Source organism: Scomber japonicus, chromosome 2 (assembly GCF_027409825.1).
Source record: "Scomber japonicus isolate fScoJap1 chromosome 2, fScoJap1.pri, whole genome shotgun sequence".
In the NCBI taxonomy this organism is placed as follows: domain Eukaryota; kingdom Metazoa; phylum Chordata; class Actinopteri; order Scombriformes; family Scombridae; genus Scomber; species Scomber japonicus.
In genome coordinates, this window is record NC_070579.1 from 11,064,447 (window position 1) to 11,076,946 (window position 12,500).

Sequence of the window (12,500 nt, forward strand, 5' to 3'; positions counted from 1 at the left end):
TTCACACATTCATACTTGGAAGCTGCCCAGTACAACCAAAGAGGAACAGTTAGGTACATCACACACAGACATAGCACCATGTTCCCTTTTTGGGGTTAGCATGTTGGAAGGATAACATTTGATAGTTAGCAGGACAAGCTCAGGGCTCAGTTATCAGTTTTTTCTTCATATGGAGGCAGATGACCGCCCACTTTGAGTCTGGTTCTTCCTGAGGTTTCTTCTCGTTAAAAGGGAGTTTTGCTCATGTGGGAATGTTGGGTTTCTTTAAATTAAAGAGTACAGTCTAGACCTACTCTATGTGTAAAGTGCCTTGAGATGACTTTTGTTGTGATTTGGCGCTATATAAATAAAGATTGATTGATTGATTGATTGATATCCAATGTGTCAATATGAGCTAAGAAGGGTTGCCAGATTTTGTAGGTCTGAAGGGAACCTCTTAAAGAGTACATGATTTTTTTCAAGCTTTAACACATTTCAGTACCTCAACAATCCAATTGTTGTGTGTGGGAAGGGAACATATGCAGATAGTTGGCAACAAAATGTAATTTTTGTTAGTGCATTTTCTTTGGGGAAATATTCAATAAAGAACTAAACAACGTGAGACTGGCACTAAAGTAAATATTGGAGGGTTACTAAATATTTATAATGTGTCCTTTTAAGACTTGGTCTGCGATACATTTCATGACAATCCATCAGCGGATTAAGACACCTCCACTGTCAGATGACATTATAGCCTCAGCAGCAGCCATTAAAGCCGCATGAGAAGACATTACAGGCGGAGCAGCAGCCGCAGCAGCATATTTGTTGATGGTTACATTCCATGGTCCAGTGCTACTACCAGTGACCGTAGGGGCAAAAACCACACTTCCACCCTGAGCAGCCGCAGTGGCAGGAGGAGCGGCGGGACCAGCGGCAAGAGCTCTTCCTTCTGTGTTTGAAAAAAAAAAGACAGATACAGTTAAACAGTAAGAAACATGACAACAAAGATTTAACTTTGACTTATTAGTAAATTTAACAGTCACCATCCACTGCACCTGCGTATGTTTTCTTTAACTTCTTGGCGGCGCCTTTTTTCATCATTTTCCCCAGGATCTCAGCAGTGATGTTCACAGCTGAGTCGTCACCGTAGGCCTGTGTCATGAGACTCGCAGTTTCTGTCCGGAGAGCGTTCTCCAAACTGCATAAAGGAATTGCTTCCCAGCTGTCAGACTCTTCTGTAAGGTACCATTTAAACTTTTTGAAATCATCATGACCCAGGGCTTCCAGAGTCTTAAGGAGCAGCTGTGAAACCCCCATTTCTTCTCACTGAAGAGGCAGAAGAGGGGAAATTAGTTTTTAATTTTCAATTCAGTTATCAGTGTTAAGTTTGAAATTTTGGGTGATACGCTCATTTGCTTTGTTGCAAGGTGTTTAATGGATGACCCATTAAACACCCGGGGAAGACCCAGGACACGCTGGAGAGACTATGTCTCTCGGCTGGCCTGGGAACGCCTCGGGGTCCCCCGGGAAGAGCTGGACGAAGTGGCTGGGGAGAGGGAAGTCTGGGCTTCCCTGCTTAGGCTGCTGCCCCCGCGACCCGACCCCGGATAAGCGGAAGAAGATGGATGGATAGATAGTGTTTAATGACAAAAATGATACCACTCCTATATATGTCCATACTGTGTTTTAATGCTGCTTGAAAGTATATGGAACCCTTTAGAATTTTCTCTATTTCTGCATAAATATGAGTAAATGAGCAAAAGTATGTGAACCCTTCCTTTCAGTAACCCCATTTAGCAACAAAGCAAATGATCTCATAACATATATAATATAAACACTTTGTTTCATCACAAAAATGATGAAAGATGTATTGTCTCATAACATAAAGAAATGCGGTGTTACTGTGTTACTATCATATGGGTTAGTCTTTCTAAAGCAGTAGTAATGGCTTATTAATATTGAATGAATCATTTACTTATATTTTAGTTTATAGTTTCATAAGAACAACTTTGGGTTTGCCAAGGTGTAGAACATCCCCCCTCGGAATGATATTTACTATCTGTTTTAGCTAGCTGTTTATTTAATCAGACATCTTCTCTAATTGACTCTTCGACCACTTTAGTTCTGGAAAAAAGGCTGCATGACTTCTTTATCTGGATTTACTTGGTCCATGGTCTAAATTTACACTTTAACATCTGTTCACAGGTTTGGAAATATTCTGCCAACAGACCGACAAATCAACAAACGGGATCGAAAAAATCTCCTCAGTGTAATGAATAGATAAAAAGTGACCAAAAGTCAAAATCCAGCACTGCAGCTATCACCGTGCAGCTTTTTAAAATAGCCAGATGTGTAACCGACGCGCACAAACTCTTTTAAAAACGACATATTAATACAGAAATGTTCACCGGAAAACAACCACAACCAACAGGCCTCAACAATACGACCAGCCGCCGTGATGTAAAATGTTAACTTTATAATTGTAATCTGATCAATAAGTGCGGCATGAGCGCAACAGGAGGCACCATGGCACGACCACCGAGCCAAAAACTGCGTTTTAATGAGCATTAGTTATAATCCAAAACAATTTACCGTGTCACCGACAGCCAACAGATCCGAGTTACATAAGACAATATACAGAAAATGCGGTATACAACTAGTTTCGGTTTCAGGAAGTTTTCCTTCAAGTTCAGAGTGCAGCAGCAGCAACAGGAGGAGGAGGCTGACCAGAGTGACGTTTGGGTTTTATTGATTTACAATTATTCACATTAACAGATTTTAAGGTACTATGACACGTCAAAACACAAAAGGCAGACACTGAGAACAAAGACATGACATTCAAAACACAGACAATACTATTACAGTTACTTCTTCTCCTTTTTTATTTATTTTTTACTTTTAAAAGTAAAATAACATTCATACCTAGTAGAAGCTGCCCAGTACAACTACAGTCTCCACTGAAAGACTAATCACGTCAAGCTCAACAGAGCAGATCATACCAGACAGGAGCTCAGATAGGAATCAGCATGAAACCTCTGGTCCACTGCCAAAATAAGACAACCTGTGCAGCCTCCCGATCATATTTCAGCAACAAACCAGTGGCGGTTCTACACCAGTTGTAATGGAGGGGCTAAGTTGGGGCCAGCTTTTTTGTTGGCGGGGCACATACAACCTTAGTACAAAATCATAATTTTATTATTAATGCAGACTCTTCGTTCGGGGGGTCACAGGGGAGTCCGGAGTCAGAGTTACGGGGGCACTGGCCCCTGTTGGCCCCTCTCTAGAACCGCCCCTGCAACAAACACAAATAACAGACAAATAAAGACACCATTTATCTACGTAGCCTACTGATCCATGATAGAATCATAAAAATCAAAATTTGAAATATCGGCCCATTTAGTTGTGCTGCTGCTACAGTAATTACGGTAGCTTTAAGACTCGTTTGGATTTAATTGGGCTGTCGCAATAACTGTATCTGTAACAGTGCAATGTTATTTTAAAAAGCAGATTTCTCTCCCAGAGCATGCTCCGCTCCACTCCCCAGTTAGAGTTAAGGGCCTTGCTCAAGGGTACCTCGGTAAAGAGGGAGGGAAAAATACTGTTTCTTCACTTTCCCACCCAGATTTGCTCTTTTTAGTTATAAAACCCCAATGTTCAAACCAGCTAACTACTGATGAAAAAGTAATTGTAATGCTTGTTTTTAAAAAAATGTTTTATAGTATTAAATATTAAGCATGTTGTAGCAAACTTGGTGTAAAATTCCCATTAAAATGTACTGAGAGAGGACATGATCTTACTCTAAATATCATAATGACCGATGTACTTGGCAGCATATCAATATAATGGTCATGGTCATAATTAAACTTATTCTGTAAGATTTTATAAACAGGGTTAGATGTGAATGTTGTCCAGACAATAATAAGAATTGATGTAAAAGATCATGGTAATCAAGAAGCTGTCATACATGGACACAATAAGCTTAAAAAGTGTCACATTTCCAAAACACATAACTATGATTGTCCCATAAGTGTAACCTCATGAATATTATTAAGACGTGATGATGAAGACTGCTTAACTTTAAGGAAGTAGTCATTTGAATTCACATAACATGTTTGTCTGACCTTAATAAAGTGATCTTTCCCTAAATTTAAGTGGTTTTTAAGCCTAACCAGACTTTAACCACTTATTACATCTTTAAAAACTATTAGGCTACTTTTTAAACAGTGATCTTAACATTTTGGAAAACACAGATAAATTATGTCATCTCAAATGTACTATAGGCCATACTGTCCCTTTAACAAAATATTCATTTTAGCCCAAAGCATGAACTTTACCTAATCCTAACAGAGTGTTTTTTGATCTTAACCATAGTGTAAAGTAGGAGGTTCCAAAAAAGGTTGACTATCATCATGGGCATCGGTCAGGATGCGTGAAAAGGAAAGCCATGAAACGTCACACCAAAGGTTTATTTCAATAATCAGGAATTGTTGCAGTGCAGCAATGAATTGAAGGGGGTAAAAAAAAACTACACACACGGGTCTCTAAGTCAAATGTGCTGCTCCATGTGGAGGTGAAAGAGAATGCAGTCTATAAATAAGACTTGAGTGTACCAGGTGATCTTATGGGGCTTTTCCACTACACAGTTCTAGCACGACTCGGCTCGATTTGACTCAGGTTTTTTTGCGTTTCCACTAGGGATAGTACCTGGTACCTGGTACTTTTTTAGTATCTGCTCTGCTGAGGTTCCAAGTGAGCCGAGCCGATACTAAATGTGACATCGACAGACTTTCGGCTACTGATTAGTCAGAGTCTTCACTGGAAGAGTCATGAGCCGTCCCACACAAGAATCAAACCCGAAAGCCAGAAAGTCACATACAGAAGCAAGTACACCACTACCTCCATGTCCTCCATTGTTTATGTGTTTGTGTTGCATATAAAACGAAGTCATAGCAGTTTCGCGGAGCTGTACTACGACGACCCCGCCCACGTTGAGTAGGTACCTTTTTGTAATGGAAAAGGTCGTTCCTGGAACAGTGTTGAGTCGAGTCAAGCCGAGTAATGCTAGAACTGTATAGTGGAAAAAACGCCATTAATCAGGACAATTAATGGGTGAGCTAAACAACCAATTAGTGAGAAGGAAGGGAGGGGAAAAAAGGAAGTGAGATAAATAAATCAAAACAGTGAATCTTTGCTGCAGTAGTATTGAGTGTTTAACGGTTTTAGAAAGCACAGACAAATTAGGGTTGTCTTGATGATTACTGCCAATACGGGCACCAGACTAGAAAACACTCCTATGTATCGATGTGGACTCATGTGGTCAAGGACTTGTTGAATATTGACCATGTTCACCTTGTTGGGTTAGCATGTTAGCAAGACAACATGTAATTCTAATCAGATAATGAGAGAGTGAGACATCAATGTTAGTGCACTTTATCCTTAAATAAAGCTAAACAACCTGATGGTGGCGCTGAAGTTAAAGTCAGAGGATAACTAAATCATTAGTGTCTTTTTAGGGCTTTAATTATCTGCTGTAAATTTCATGACAATCCATCTGATAATTGAAATATTTCTCTCTGAACCTCATGGTGTATTCCCTTTCTGGTCTTCACGGTTTGGATGTTTCATGAGTTTATTTGTTGTTAGTTATATTCCATGATCCAGATGTGGAACCGGTGACCGTCTGGGCAGTAACCACACTTCCACCTTCAAGCTCTTCCCTCTGCAGTTAAAAAAAAGAAAAGACAAATGCAATCAAACAGTAAGAGACACATGAAAACAGAAATGCAACGTTGGCTCATCAATGAATTGAACAAAGTCACCGTCCACTGCACCTGCGTATTCTTTTTTTAACTTCTCTGCAGCGAAGTTGTTGTTTATATTCTTCAGGATCTCAACAGTGGTGTTCACAGCCGACTCTTCTCCGTAGGTCTGTATCATTTCACTCACAGTGTCCCTGCGGGCTGCGTTCTCTAGACGGGATTTAGGAATGGGTGCGTAGCTCGTTGAGGCGCTAGAAGTGAGGTACCACTTAAACGTTTTGAAATCACTCTCCCCTAGGTCGTCCAGAGTCCGAAGGAGCAGCGGTGGAACCTGCATTTCTTCTCACTGAAGAGGTAGAAAAACTGTAAATTAGTCTTCAGTTTTCAGATGATCTTTCAGTGTTATGGGATTGGCTTGGGATTATTGGTGCAGAGTTTAATGAGAAAATCAATACCACTCCTGTATCTGTCCACACTGTATTTTACAGGTGGATGTATGGTCTATTTCTTGGGCAAGACCAGTGACTTCCTGGAGTCTTGGTTGCGTCAACCAGCAGAGCCACCAGGAAGTCACTCAAATATTTTGAACATTTCCCAGTTCCAGTTTAGTCATTTTTGACAATTTCTTGGTCTTATCATGCAATAGAAAATTAAATATATTTGGATTTAGGAGTGTTAGTTGGCCAAAACAAATTGATTGCATCACCTGTCTATAGGAGACTGTGGCTATTTTCTGATGTTAATCAATAATGAAAATAACAGTTAGTTAAAGCCCTAATCAAGTCTGTAACTGTAAATGTTAATACATTATTGGTCCTGGTGTGGTCAGCTGACTTCAAGATTAATTTAAGAGCTAAAAGACAAAGTAAGCACCTTGTAGGAGGAGGATTTTCCACAACCTGGCAACCATAATCATATGGACCTACTCTCTGTTTACTCGTGATAAATCTGCTTTAGTAAAGTTTTAGTAAAATCGATGAAGCAAGTAATTATAGTTTATAACTGATTACAGATCAACAAACGGGACCGGAATAATCTCTTTACTGCAATGAATAAATGGATACTGATTTAAATAAATACACACAGGATTCATGAGCTGATCGCATCGCTAGTTCAGCTGCACAAAGTCACAAAAGTTAAGAATCCAGGAGTGCAGCCATCACCGCTCTGCTTTTAAAAATGCCAGATGTGTGGCGACGCGCTGTGAGCACAAACACTGTTAATAGATATTAATAGAGAAATGTTGACCGGAAAACAACCACCACTAACAGGCCTCAACAGCACGACCAGCCGCCGTTCACCATCAACACCCTTCTGTAACTTTACATTTATAATTTAATCAATAAGTGCGGCATGAGCGCAGCAGGAGGCACCAAGCACGACCAGCGTGCCAAAAACTGCGCTTTAATGAGCATTAATTATAATCCAGAACAACTCACCGTGTCACCGACAGCCAACAGATCCGAGTTACATAAGATAATGTACAGAAAATTATAGTTTCAGTTTCAGACAAGTTTCAGGAAGTTGTGCTAAAAGCACAGAGGGCAGCAGCCGCTGGCTCATGAGACGGCATGAGTTGGTGTTCAAGTGGAGAGAGAGAGACGTGAAGTTTGTTTTATAGTACAGGCTATGTTTTTGTTTGTTTGTTGTTGTCTTTTTAGTTATTAAATGTATGTGATAACCATGTTGCCGGTACAGCATAATTTATTATACAGTAGTCCTATTTCACCACATAAGAACATATTATCAGAAATGTGTGACTTTAATGAAAAGACATTTAATCAGTATCTTTTATATTATCATTATCATTATATTTTGATAAACAACACAGAACATCTTGAACTTAATTTATTGCATTTTCAAACAAATGCAAGTGACACGTTGAACAGAAAATGCAGAAAGAAAAACAACTTGTCAAATGTGTTTATAAGGTACCTCAAGGTTCTTAAGATCATCATAAAAGCAATTTATCAACATAATAAAAATCATTTTAAAGATAAGTTTAAATATACAGAAATATGTTTGTCCTTAATCCGTGTGAGGACACTCATTGATACATCCCTTAGCACCTTACTCTAACCTTAACCATCACAGCTGAATGTCTAAACCTAAGCCTTACTCTGAAACCCATTTCTGATCTTAACCTTTAAATCAAGTCTTAACCCTCAAATTGAAGGTCTTCGTCCTCACAATGAAATACTTTGAGATCAGGAGAGTCCATCATATCTCCTGCATTATATCTTGCAGTTTTTTTTAGTCTTTCCTCAGTTTTCATTGTCTGACTGAAGTATGGAAGTCAGTTCTTGCCCTGGTGTCTCAGTTTATTTTCACAGAGGACTGAAGAAGCCAGGAAATATTAACATTTAAGGAGCTGGAATTGAAGATTTTTAGCATTTTTTCTATAACAGAAAAAAAGAAAGAAAGAAAAACCCTCAAAATAATAAACTATTTAAGATAAAAACATAAATCTACTAATCATTGCAGCTTTAGTTGCACTCAAGGAACATTTCATGCAGTGTGTCATCAGAAATTGAGTTGTATTTGAATTGAGGTGTATTTATAAAACCTGTAAACCCATTTTTAAGTTATATTTTATATTTTAAGCTTATATTGAATTATATACAACTAGCTGAATACTTATGAATTATTTTTTAACCTATTGAAGTGACACAACATGTATGACAGGAAATTACTTTATCAGTTTTAAAGAATGCTGTTGTACAATTTCTAGAGACTGATCCTCCTCCTTTCCTCTGCTGACTCTTTATAGTAATAGTGCTTGTAATATGTCGAACCTACTGTAATTGATCCAATTTTACTACCATTGATACTCTGGTCTGCATTGTTGGCCTTTAGGACTCTCTTGGCATTATCACTGATAACCAAACGACCTTGTTGGATCTCTAGGACTCTGGGGATGCCGCCATTAGTAATCATGTCACCATTCTTGATCTTTAGGACTATGGGAGCGCTATCATTGATAATCACTTTACCATTCTTGACAATGACGATTATGGGGGCGCTACCCTTGATAATCACGTTACCATTCTTGACTATTACAACTATGGGAGCACTATCATTGATAATCGCGTCACCATTCTTGGCTATTAGGACTTTTGGAGCACTATCATTGATAACCACGCTACCATTTTTGGCCATCACGAAAGGCGAGATGCCTCCACTGATAACCACGCCACCATTTTTAGCCATCACGAGAGGCGAGATGCCTCCATTGATAACCACGCTACCGTTTTTGGCCATTACTAGTTGGCTTGTGGCACCTTCAGCTGGACGACCCGAAGGAGATGAAGAGGGTACATTTTGCTCAGCTGCTGCTCCCTCTGGAGAAGAAAGATCAAGACACAGAATTCAGTAAGAAACCCAATTGACCAAACATTGAGCATTTACAAACTCACAGATCTACTGCACCTGTGCATGTTTTCTTTAACTCCTCTCCAGCGTTGTTGTGGTACATCCTACTCAGGATCTCAACCGTCACATTCACAGCCCTTTCTTCCCCGTAGCTCTCTATCATCTTAGACACAGCAGCATGTCGGCTTGAGCTCTTGGCCATCGGTTTACTGCCCGTCAAGACATTCTGAAGGAGGTAGGACTTAAATTCATTGAAATCCTGGTCATCCAAGATCTCCATAAGCTCCAAGAGCAGCTCTGGAACCAACATCTCTGATTACTGAACTGGTGGAGGAAGAGAAATAAGTAAGAAATTAAATATAAGTTGGTCAACAGAACATCATATGAGGTTTGATTAATACAGTTCTGGTTGTTATTGAGCTTAAAAGTCAAGTCAAGTCAAGCTCACAGCTGCTCCAGTCCAGGACACACAACAATATTTCACAATACACAACAGGACAAGTTTTTCCTTCCGTTTTTGTCCATTTACTGGTATGTCCAAAATGAACAAAAACAGCCCTGTTTTCTCACTTTGTTACAATGCATTTACAGGTTTTCAAATAGTTTATTTAGCTTACATGTTTTTTCTGAATGATTCCCCCAACAGTTCTTCAAATGAAAGCGTATTAAAACCTATACATATAAAAACCTAGGCCTGTAGATAAACCTATGATCCTACATGAGAATACCTTTTCCAAATCATTCAACCATTCAAAATATCAGACAAGAACATAATACAATACAATGTTGTATATTGTATCTGCTCAACAATCACCATTAAACTCACAGCAGAAGAAACCACAGACGTAGAAAACACAATCACAAAGCACCTGTAGTCAGTCTTCTGTGAGCTCAATTAATCGAAATGTCCAACCACGATGTTGACAATCAGAGAGTAGACAGAAACTATAACACACCTTCAGACTATATATACTGTTGGCTGCAGACTTCCTTTTGGTTTGACAGGAAAGTATTGGACAGCACAGCTATGATAGTCCACATGGGCGTGAATTTATTACACACACAGAGTTTCAGTTGAAATTTAACAGAGAGAGAGAGAGATAATTGCCCTTTCATTAAGTCCAAACATTTTCCATGTGATATTTAACATTTATAAACTCATATGAATGCACAAAAGATCTCTCTACAATTGAGATTATGCATTTATATATAGCCAGGGTTGGTAGGGTTACTTTAAAATTGTATTCCGGTAACTTTCCGTTATTTAGGATTACTGCAATACCAAATATACAATAAGAGCACATTCAGCGCAAAATTGATCCATTTGATTGACAAAAACCAGCTCAACTTCCTACAATCAGTGGAGATATTAGTGTAGTGTATTAAGAGAGTGCTCCCTGTCTGCCTCTGTCTCTCTCGGCTTGAATGACATAGAATTGATATTTAATGATATCAAGGGCGAAATCTTCAGTCAGACTCTGGGTGTACTTAAAATAATTTCAGTTACTAAAAAATAAAAACGTCCTGACAGCTCAGATGGAGCTCAGGGTTCATCCATGACAACAGAACATTAATTGCCATTAGAACCGGATCGAACTTATTGTTTCAGCTGCTGTATGTAGCTGCCGCCATCTGTAAAATACAGCCATCTGTGTGTTGCTCTCAAATGCAGATTAGCGCAGATTAGGTAGAAATAAAACGGGTGAAGATACTCCGCAATTCACGGTGCTGTAACATTCTCAGGTAAAACCTCTGATGAAACAGCACCTGGCCCGCTGGCTGTGTGAAGAGTTTTCTTTGACTCATCCAGTATTGAAAGTGTTGACCAGTGACCCACTGTCAGGTCAACATGTTAAACACACACACACACACACACACACACACACACACAGTCATATCAGTAGAGAACAGTAATGTGCGCTATAAGCTGTCATCAAGCTGTTATCAACTGGAGCTCTCTTTAAACTACGAGTCTTTGGGAGTGACACAGGGCGTAACAAACATACCTGCCAGCATTTAAGTTTAATGTGTGATGTGGTCTGGAGGATGATACCGCATGACGCACGTGTGTGTACGTGCGTGATGTGGTATTATCCTCTACTCAGACCAACGTGGATCAAAGAGATCATTTTCCTTCTTGCTTTTGCCCTGCTCACGTTTGGGACTTTTGCAGTCCATGGTAGTATAAGTTCTTATTGTAAAATGTGTTTTAAAAATAAAATAATAATCCCCATTTTTACTGAATGTACCTGTAATCAGATTTTCTAACTTGAATAGCCAAAACAAGCAATTTGATGGCATCAACTTAGCCTATAAGATGGGTATTTTCATGGATCTAAAAATCATCATATTAATTGATAATGAAAATAACTGTTAATTAAAGGCCTAATTAAGTCTACAACTGTGAATGTTAATATACTGTTAATGAAATGAAAATGAATACTGGTCAACGTGTAGTCTGACAGCTAATCTTAAATCTTAAATCATAATGGGCTATTTTCTATTTAGTCATGATTGATAAAGATTCAGATACAAGTTATCACTGCAGAAAGAAACACAACTACAAAAAATGTGCACAAAAACAAGTCTTCTTTATTTATATAGCACTTCAAGGTGCTTACCATAATCATAAAATATATTTATCAATATGATACAACCATTGTAGTTTCAGAAATAGATCAATCAAAGATTAACTCCAAGTTAACACACACACACAGGAAGTTGGAGTTGAACACGTTCAAAGGTCACTGAACAGAGATCGATGACTTTAGTGGTGAATTATATACATTCACCTGAATACTTTTGAATGATTAACAAAAGAAGATTCATCTCATCTATTAAAGCAACACAAAACGCATGACAGGAAAATACTTTAACATTTTCAATTCCAAAAGACTGATCCAATATTGACATTACCAGTACTATCACTGATAACCACATGACCATTTTTGGCCATGATGAATGACGCTGGGTTGTTTCCATTGATAACCACATTACCATTCTTGGCCATTATTCGTTGGCCTGTGGCACCTCTTGCTTCACCAGCAGAGATGTGTTGACGAGCTGAATGACCCAAAGCAGATGAGAAGGGCTCATGTTGGGAAGGGGCATTTTGCTCAGCTGCTGCTCCCTCTGGAGAAGAAACATCAAGACACAGAAATCAGTAAGAAACACAGTTCAGCAAACGTTGAGCATTTACAAACTCACATATCTACAGCACCTGTGTATGTTTTCTTGAGCTTCTGTGCAGCCTTGTTGTGTTTCATCCTACTCAGGATCTCAACAGTCACGTTCACAGCCCTTTCATCCCCGTAGCGCTCTATCATCTTAGACACAGTGTCATGCCGATGTGGGCTTTCCAGACAGCTCTTGGCCATCGGGTTGCAGCAC

At 39.0% G+C, this 12,500-nt stretch overlaps 1 long non-coding RNA gene across 1 annotated transcript; it reads right to left on the bottom strand.

Moving 5' to 3' along the window:
• Positions 1-4,896: 4,896 nt before the first annotated feature.
• LOC128367720 (uncharacterized) lies at positions 4,897-7,278 on the bottom strand. The gene is made up of 3 exons (XR_008321935.1): positions 7,178-7,278; positions 5,811-6,084; positions 4,897-5,698 (listed from the first exon to the last, which is right to left on the bottom strand). It is a non-coding gene; the product is annotated as an uncharacterized LOC128367720 (long non-coding RNA).
• Positions 7,279-12,500: the final 5,222 nt, after the last annotated feature.